Source organism: Heloderma suspectum, chromosome 3 (assembly GCF_057233095.1).
Source record: "Heloderma suspectum isolate Gila_16-S chromosome 3, 16-S_ref, whole genome shotgun sequence".
Taxonomy (NCBI): Eukaryota; Metazoa; Chordata; class Lepidosauria; order Squamata; family Helodermatidae; genus Heloderma; species Heloderma suspectum.
Window position 1 is genome coordinate 11,952,995 of NC_139460.1, and position 9,419 is coordinate 11,962,413.

Here is a 9,419-nt window from a genome sequence, read left to right on the forward strand (position 1 = left end):
ATTTACGTAGACTAAGACGGCGAAAATAAGGGGGACGCAAATAGCGTAACGGACGCTATTTGCGTTCCCCCTTATTTTCGCCGTCTTAGCATTTGTTTGTTTTTTTAAAGTCAGACGTGATAGGCTATGTAAATCTTTACATAGCCTATCATGTCTTTTTTTCTTTTTTTTTACACTGGAAATGGCGGTGGCGGCAGCCGGTCGGAAGACCAGCCGCCGCCGCCACCGGAGCCGCCGCCACCCAGAAGATCCGCCCCAGGTAAGTCTCGTCCTGGGGGGGATCTGCGGGGGGGAGGGGGGTGGCAGGCCGTTCTGACATGGTGTTCGGGGGGCCGTATGCACTGGCATTCGGCCTCACCGAGATCCATGGAGGAATTCTCTGCCATCCCTGCCCTCATCCCCCACAAACACAAACCATCAGCCATGAATATTCTGCAAAGTGCTTGATGAAACTTTGAATTTTACTTCCTCTCTAGAGCAGGAAACTAGGCCACAATTAATTGATGGTGGCCTGGGTTAAGTTCAATGGATCACATGTTCTGCCTGGTGTAGAGCTAACCCACTGTGTTAGGGAGATAATCCTGAAATAAATGAATATATGCTGTATTTTTTTTCAAGAACCTGTTCTTGATTTTTTTTTATGAATATGCATTTTCTGATCTTTATTGTATCACTTTTGTATGGTATGTATCTTGTACACCACCTTGACAGGGTTTCATCCTTGGAGGTGGTCTGTACATTTCTGAGCCTGAGTGTGATTCATGGATCAAAAGGCGGGTTCAACAGCTTGCGTACATTTGAAAAAATGCTCATGAAGAAGTGCATATTCTTGAAAAATGTGCACAAATGTGCTTTAATCAATGGAAGATGAACACATACATTTGAAAGATGTGCACAACTGATGTGTACGTTTGGAAAATATGCATGACAATATGCATGGATTTTCATGCAAAAGGAAAACAACAACAACAACACAGCTTGAAATCTGATATGGATTCAAGTCAGAATGAGCTTTGAGATGGAATTTGGAGAACTTCGGCAAGCCAGGGGTTTTCTGATTCCCAGATCCCTATTCCACAGATAATCCCTGCATGGTTAGAATCAAATGAGAGGGAGAGCAGGGATGAGCCCCCCCCCCATCATATTAGAAGAGCCATGTTGGATCACAGAATCATAGAATAGTAGGATTGGAAGGGGCCTACAAGGCCATTGAGTCCAACCCCCTGCTTAATGCAGGAATCCAAGTCAGAGCATCCCTGACAGATGGCTGTCCAGCCTCATCTTGAATGCCTCCAGTGTGGGAGAGCCCACCACCTCCCCAGGTAATTGGTTCCAATATCATATTGCTCTAACAGTCAGGAAGTTTTTCCTGATGTTCAGCCGGAATCTGGCTTCCTGTCACTTGAGCCCATTATTACGTGTCCTGCACTCTGGGATGATGGAGGAGAGATCCTGGCCTTCCTCTCTGTGACAACCTTTCAAGTACTTGAAGAGCGCTATCCTATCTCCCCTCAGCCTTCTCTTCTCAAGGCTAAACATGCCCAGTTCTTTCAGTCCCTCTTCATAGGGTTTTGCTTCCAGTCTCCTGATCATCTTTGTTGCCCTCCTCTGAACTCTCTCCAGCTTGTCTGCATCCTTCTTAAAGTGTGGTGCCCAGCACTGGACACAGTACTCCAGATGAGGCCTAACCAGTGCTGAGTAGGGGGGAACTAGTACTTCACGTGGGTGTGGAAGCTATGTTTCTATTAATGCAGCCCCAAATGGCATTTGCCTTTTTTGCAGCCATATAACATTGCTGGCTCATATTCAGCTTGTGAACAACAACAATTCCGAGATCCTTCTCACTTGTAGTGTTGTTAAGCCACGTATCCCCCATCTTGTAACTGTGCATTTGGTTTCTTTTTCCTAGGAGCAGAACTTGGCATTTATCCCTATTAAATTTCATTCTGTTGTTTTCTGCCCAGTGCTCCAATCTATCAAGATCACTTTGAATTTTGTTTCTGTCTTCCAAAGTATTAGCTATCCCACCCAATTTTGTGTCATTTGCAAATTTGATCAGCATTCCCTGCACCTCCTCCTCCAAGTCATTAATAAAAATGTTGAAGAGCACTGGGCCCAGGACTAAGCCCTGAGGTACCCCACTCATTACCTCTCCCCACTTTGAGAAGATCCTATGCATAAGCACTCTTTGAGTCCAATTCTGTAGCCAACTGTGGATCCACCTGAGAGTTGTTTCATCTAGCCCATGTTGAGCTAGCTTGCTTATCAGGATATCATGGGGCACTTTGTCAAAAGCTTTGTTGAAGTCGAGGCATATTATGTCTACAGCATTCCCACAGTCCACAAGGGAGGTTACTTGATCAGAAAAATGAGATCAGATTCGTCTGGCAGGATTTGTTCTTGACAAATCCTAGGGATGTCAGAGAATTCTGCCATGGATCCCAGGGAGGCTGAATTCCAGTGAATTCACACCCCCCCCCCATAATCCGTGGCGGAACGGAGCAACCCGCCCCACCGCCCTGTGAAAGACCTGCGAAACAGAGCCTACTTGGCTGTGGTTCCGGCAGCAGCAGCAGCTCCGGCGGAGGCAGCTTCAGCTATTTTTGGGATGTGGCCACAAATGACAGCCACTACACCAGCTGCCATTTGCATCCGCAGATGTCCAGCTGCGGATGCATCCAGCTGGCAGCTCCTCAGAGTCGCCATGGAGCAGAGGTGGCCGGGGAGGATTCCGGGGGGAGGTACAGAGCACCTCCCCGCCACACCGCGGATGCCACTTATAAACAGGTAAGTGGTTTCGTACATCCCTAACAAATCCATGTTGGCTTTGAGTAATCACTGCATTGTTTTCAAGGTGCTGACAAATGGATTGCTTTATCATCTGCTCCAGAATTTTCCCAGGGAGTGATGTCAGACTGACTGGTCTGTAGTTCCCAGGTTCCTCCTTTTTACCCTTTTTGAAGATAGGGACAACATTAGCCCTCCTCCAGTCATCTGGCACTTCACCTGTCCTCCATGATTTCTCAAAGAGAATAGGCAGCGGTTCTGAGAGTTCTTATGCCAGTTCCTAGGGTGCAGTTCATCTGGCCCTGGAGATGTGAACTCATTCAAAGTCATTAGGTGTTCGACGATATGCTTATCGATCTCAAGCTGCAATCCTGCCCCTTCAGCCTGTACTTCACCTTTGCCAAGGGGCTCATAGACCCTCTTTTGGGAGAAGACTGAGCCAAAGTAGGAATTGAGCACTTCTGCCTTGTCCTTGCCATCTGTTATCATTTTGCCATCCTTATTTAATAGCTGAACAACCATTTCTTTCCTCTGTCCTTTACTATGCATGTAGCTGAAAAAAACCTTTTTGTTGCTTTTAGCATCCCTTGCTAACCTCAGCTCATTCTCAGCTTTATCCATCCTGATGCCATCCCTGCAATTCTGTGCTACCTGCCTGTACTCTTCTTTTGTAGCTTGTCCTTCCTTCCACTTCCCATCTGTGTGCTTTTTTGTTTCCAGGTTATCTCTAAGCTTTTTTGTAAAGCCACGTTGGCTTCTTCTGTGGTCTTCCACCTTTTCTTCTTGTTGGAATTGTTAGTAATTATGCCTTTAGAATTTCCTTTTTTAAAAGCTCCCACCCATCTTGGACTCCTTTTCTCGAATCAGACCAAGGGTCCATCTAGTCCAGCATTCTGTTCACACAGTGGCCAACCAGCTGTCAACCAGGAACCCACATGCAGGGCATGAGCACAACAGCACCCTCCCACCCATGTTCCCCAGCAACTGGTGTACACAGGCTCACTGTCTCTGGTACTGGAGGTAGCACATAGCCATCAAGACTAGTAGCCATCGATAGCCTTTTCCTCCAGGAATTTGTCCAACCCCCTTTTAAAGCCATCCACATTGGTGGCCATCACTACATCCTGTGGTAAAGAATTCCATAGTTTAACTATGCGCTGTGTTAAGAAGTCCTTCCTTTTATCTGTCCTGAATCTCCCACCAATCAGCTTTATTGGATGACCCATTGGGTTCTGGTATTTTGAGAGAGGGAGAAAACAGTCTCCCTATCCACATTCTCTACCCAATGCATAATTTTGTAGACCTCTATCATGTCTCCCCTGACCCTCGTTTTTTCCAAGCTAAACAATCCCAGCTGTTTTAACTTTCTGTCATAGGGGAGAAGCTCCAGCCCCTTGATCTTTTTAGTTGCCCATTTATCTGAAGCCATCTCTTCGAAAGACCCATTACCATCTTGGGCAGCCATGGAATCCTCTGAGGTGGCCTGTTCCCTGGATACATCTAGCTCTGAGGGGTCTAGATCTTCCTGTCCCACCCTTCCCCTTGCTCTTGTTACTATTCCCATGGAGAGGCCAGATGAAGAGGAAGCAACAATGAGGAAGAAGAGGTGGGCCAGTGGTGTGGGCGCTCTTGAAGTAATGGATCTCCTGCTGGGCCATCGTGGGTGTTCAACCATCATGGCCCTTGACACTGGCCCTACACATGGTGTTGTTGTGCCTGAAACAAAAATAAGCCAACTGGCCAACTCTGTGCTGGCCATGTGTGAAGGTTTGAGGCCTACGGAGGCAAGGAAAAAAGGTCAGGCTTAGAGGCCTGGTTGTTGTTGTTGTTGTTGTTGTTGTTGTTGTTGTTGGGAGGGGGTATCCCTGAGAAGAATAGTTTCATTTCACCAGGTAAGTTCCAGTTTCATTTCTCCAGTCAAGTTTCATTTCCTCAGGTTTGAAACAATACTTTCAGTTTTGAGAGAGGAGGGTATGTAAAGAGAGAAAGGGAGCCAGTAACAACAGAGTCAGAGAGACCAGAGTCTGGAAGCAGAAAGGAGAAAGGAGAAGCCTGGAGAAGTCTAACTATAGTTAGGGTAAAGGAACTTACATTTTGCAACTTGTATTCTCTCTTAATGCCTTTTGGATCACTCAGCTGTTTTGTGTAATCACCTTTGGTTGTGATTGGCTTGCTTCAATTTACCAGTAAACTGTTGTGGTTAAACCTTTTGTCTAGAATATCAGTCACCCCATGCCTACAGTCTAAACCCCACACTACTGGGAAGGGGAACATAAAAGAAGGAAAGTGAGACTCTTAAGGGGACAAGAGATCCTTAAGAAGTTGCTCAGGGGTTCGAGGTCATAAGGGGAACCCTGACACCCTGTCCCTGACAGACTGAAACTGTGCCTCACGGAGGCTGTAAACCTAAATTTGAGCTTTACCAATTCAGACTGCAGTTGTGGGCTTACATGATAGAAACTTTATCTCCAAAGACACAGACAACGTGTTTGCATGTAGTAAACTAACATGCCATTGAGAAAGCTAGGCGAGAGGGCTGAATTTTAGATTGTATGCTTCTTGGGGAAGAGGTCCATCCTCTTGTCTTCTCTAAAGCACCATGAACACTGATGGTGTGATATGAAGCACCAAACACATTGATACATAAATAATTGTGTTGTTGTTTTTTTTAATGAGAAAGAATTAAGTCCTAAGAGTCCACACCTGCAGTCTGAGGCCATGCTACCTAAATACAGGTTGACCAACTCAATGTGAAGAAGCCAAGAAGGCCCAACTGGTCCTTGACCTACTTTCAGATAGGGATGCCAGAGGAATCTGTCCAGGGGGTGGAGCTTGCCAAGTGTTCATCAGCTTAGTACCTGTATTTTGGCTCACTTCCCCATAAGCTGACCTGACTCTTCATCAAGTTCGTCCAGCTTGTGGCTTTTCTGTGTGGGTTTTTTTCCCCATAAATAGAAAATTGCACAAGTTGTGGTTGCAATTAGCATGTTTTGCCCAAATCCTGTTTGTAATTTGAATAATTTTCACAATCTCCGACTGTAAATTGCACAAATTGTACAAATTCTGGCTGCAATTTGCACAAACTACATGAATTATGGCCTTAATTTGTGCAACTATGCAAATTGCGGCTGCCTTTTCTGAAACATTCTATTTACAGAAAAAAACTGAAAGAGTTCCTGGATTTCGGGAAAAGACCACGGCTTTGCTCACAAATGCAAGCCAAGCCAGGAGGGCAGCAGAAACCTGTTGGGCATCATCATCATCATGGCCAAATTTGCAAAGGACAGACATCCCTACTTTCAGAAGCATCATTTTTGTTCTTTCCTTCGCCCATTATGTATGTTATTTATCGCATTTCTATACCACCTTTCCAGGCCCAGCCAAGATGTTTATGAAAACTTCAAAACATAAAAAAACAAACATAGTTAAATAAAAACATAGTAAAATATTAAACACAACACTAAAAAACATAATAATAATTTTAAAAGACAAGTTAAATTTTAGACCTGAAAATCAGCTTTCCACAATGTGCTACCTTCCAGGAGTCTTGGATAGGGATGGTGTAGATGGCCGACTGGGTCTGGGAGTCCGTCAGGCTCCCACCCATCCACACCCTGGACCACGCCCACCAAGCCCCTGACCTTGCTTGCCCCTGCTCGCCCCCTCCCTGATGGTCCCCGCACTCACCCAGACCTGTCTTCGAGCGCCCACCATTTTGCCGAGTTGTTTTTTTCTTTAATGAAAAACGAGCTAATTAAAAATGTACATATTTAAGTATGTGCACATTGGGCCTGGGAAAGCTTGATCTATGCAAATTAGAGGCATAATTTGCCATGCAGGCTGGGAAGGATGGAAGTGACAGTCTAACACATCTGGGGGGCACCAGGTTAGGGAACGCTGCAGAAACAAATCATGTTCCCCAGCTCTCACAAACTGCCCTCCCTCTTACCCAATGGGGACTTCACAAGATTTTATTTCATTCAAAACCTATTTTGCATTTCATGGTCCCAATCGCACTGTTGGGTTCTCTCTGACAATGCAGCAGTTCAGGAAAATATCAAGACCTCTGGGACCAACTGGAAAACAGATGTCAGGTTACATGTGCTTTACTTTGTCTGGTAAGGCCCGGCATATTTCCGGTTTGATGAAAGACAGATGCAGAAGGATAGGACCGCAGGGAAAGAACTATGAATGTCTAGAGCCACCACCATCAATCAGACCCTGAATGTTTGAAGACAGCCAGTGTAACTGATGAAGCACAGTATAATATGCTCCCTATGACTGACCCCTATCCATAGGAAGGCTCTACCATTCTGCACTAGCTGAAGCCGGGGTGGGCCTGCTCCCTTCAACTCTGTTTAGAAAGGCCTTGCATCACATCCATTTATTATGGATCTCATATTCCCAGTGACTGGTATACATAGGCATACCACCTCTGATACTGGAGGTAGCATAATAAGAGCTAGTAGCTGTTGATAGCCTTATCCTCCCTGAATTTGTTCAATCTCCCTTTAAAGCCATCACAATTGGTGTCCATCATTACCTCTTGTGGTAGCAAATTCCATCGTTGACTAGATGCTGTGTGAAGATGCAGCACTACTCTTTATCTGTCCTGAATCTCCCAATGATCAACTTCATGGTTCTGGTTCTACCAGGTTCTAATAGTATGAAAGAGGAAGAAAAATGTCTCCCTATCCACTTTCTCCACACCATGCATAATTTTGTACACCTCACTCATTTTTTTCCCCCCTAAGCTAAACAGTCCCAGCCGTTGTAACCTTCGCTCATAGGGGAGCTGCTCCAACCCATTGATCATTTTAGTTGCCTTTTTCTGTACTTTTTTCAACTCGACAATATCCTTTTTGAGGTGTAGTAGTGACCAGGACTGTACACAGTATGATGATGGTGATAACTGTAAGCTTAACTCTGAAGCCTCTTTCTGCAAGCACTTTATAACTCCATCTGGGATTTAATTACCTCTATCTTTCAGCCCTCTCACTGATAACTGTGACCTTTCAAAAATATTGAAATTGGTCATCCCTGACCTTGGTCAAAATCCTGCAAGGCTTCATGTTAAAGCTTCTTCTTTCTTTTTTTTCATTTTCTTTTCTGAAGTTTCTACTGTGTTTGCAGTGTGTACAGATTGCAACTTCCCATCAAAACCCAACAAATGCAAATCTGATATTCAGCTATTTTGGGGAGGAAATTAGTTGATTAAATTTTTAATCACAATTTTCATGCCATGTTATCCTATTAATTATTCTTGTAGCTCTCTAGCTCCTCGGAGCTCTCCCTTGCTGTCACACCTTTCGCTAAAACGGCAAGTTAATTGGCCTTAAAATATTTAAGATGAATGAGGAAGGCACTTGGCTAGGAAAATGATTGAAAATGAAAAATTAATCCAAATTGGCTTGGATGTGAGCACTCCATCAAAGGGATGGCATGTTGGCAGGAGAAGCAGAAACAAAGGCTAAATGTATATGTGTGTGATATTCTGGTTGCTCTGCTCAGATACATGAGAGACTAGGCTCAGATGCTCCAAAGATCCCTATTTACCAGACACAATCCCAATTTCCTGGTAACTGTCTTTGCTAAGTCCTGAACCCTACTACATGGGAACACAGAGTTATCGAGTTGGAAGAGACCTTGGAGGTCATCTATTCCAACCCCTGTTCAATCAGGATTCAGACTCTAGGGTGCAACTGTAGAATCAGATACTTCACAAGGGGCGGTGGTGCAAGAACAGCCTTGGCATTTTGTGGGTCTCCAAAATGTACCTTATTTATACACAGGGACAGGTGAACAAGTGGCATTCAAAATCACCAGGATTCTCCAATCATTGTCGCGCCACTCATCTTGTGCCCAATTCTGCTTTGTGCTTGCAGTTGCCACTTGCTCTGCACAATCAGGAATTCTGTGCAAAATGAGCACAGACCGAATGGGAGATTTGCACAAATTTCCTAATATGTAAAACTTTCCTCCATAGGCTAAAGCAGGACTCATTCAGGCTACAGAGGAAGTTTGCACAAATTAGGAAATTTGCACAAATTGAACTGGGAATAGGTAACGAGATGAACATGAGCATGAGTTCACCAATTTGGGATTATTTTCGGTGGACACATGGTTGCACTCTCTGTTGCATTTCAAACTATGAACGGGGCATGCTCATATGTTATGTAAGCAAAAATGAAATTCTCATAGGGATGTCAGAGAATTTCGCCCCGAAATCAGTGGCGAAACAGTCTGTCCCCCCCCCCCCCGGGATGGGACTTACCTTGGGCGAATCTTCCTGGCGGCAGCGGCTCTTATTTTCACCGTAGTCTACGTAAATCTTTACATAGACTACAGGGACCAAATAAGGAACGCGAATGGTGGCTCCCTATGGGGGCCGCCATTTGCGTACATGCTTTTTTTTTTTAAGTCACCCATGATAGGCTACGTGATGATTAACGTAGCCTATCATGGCTGACTTTGCAGATCTAGCCGTGATAGGCTACGTAAATCGTTACGTAGCCTATCATGGGGCTTTTTTTTTTACTTTTCTTTTGAAGTTCATGGCCGGGGAGACGGGGAGCTTCTACCCGGCCTGAATTTCGGCCGGGCGAGGTGGGAAGCCTCCCCCCCGGCCTGAA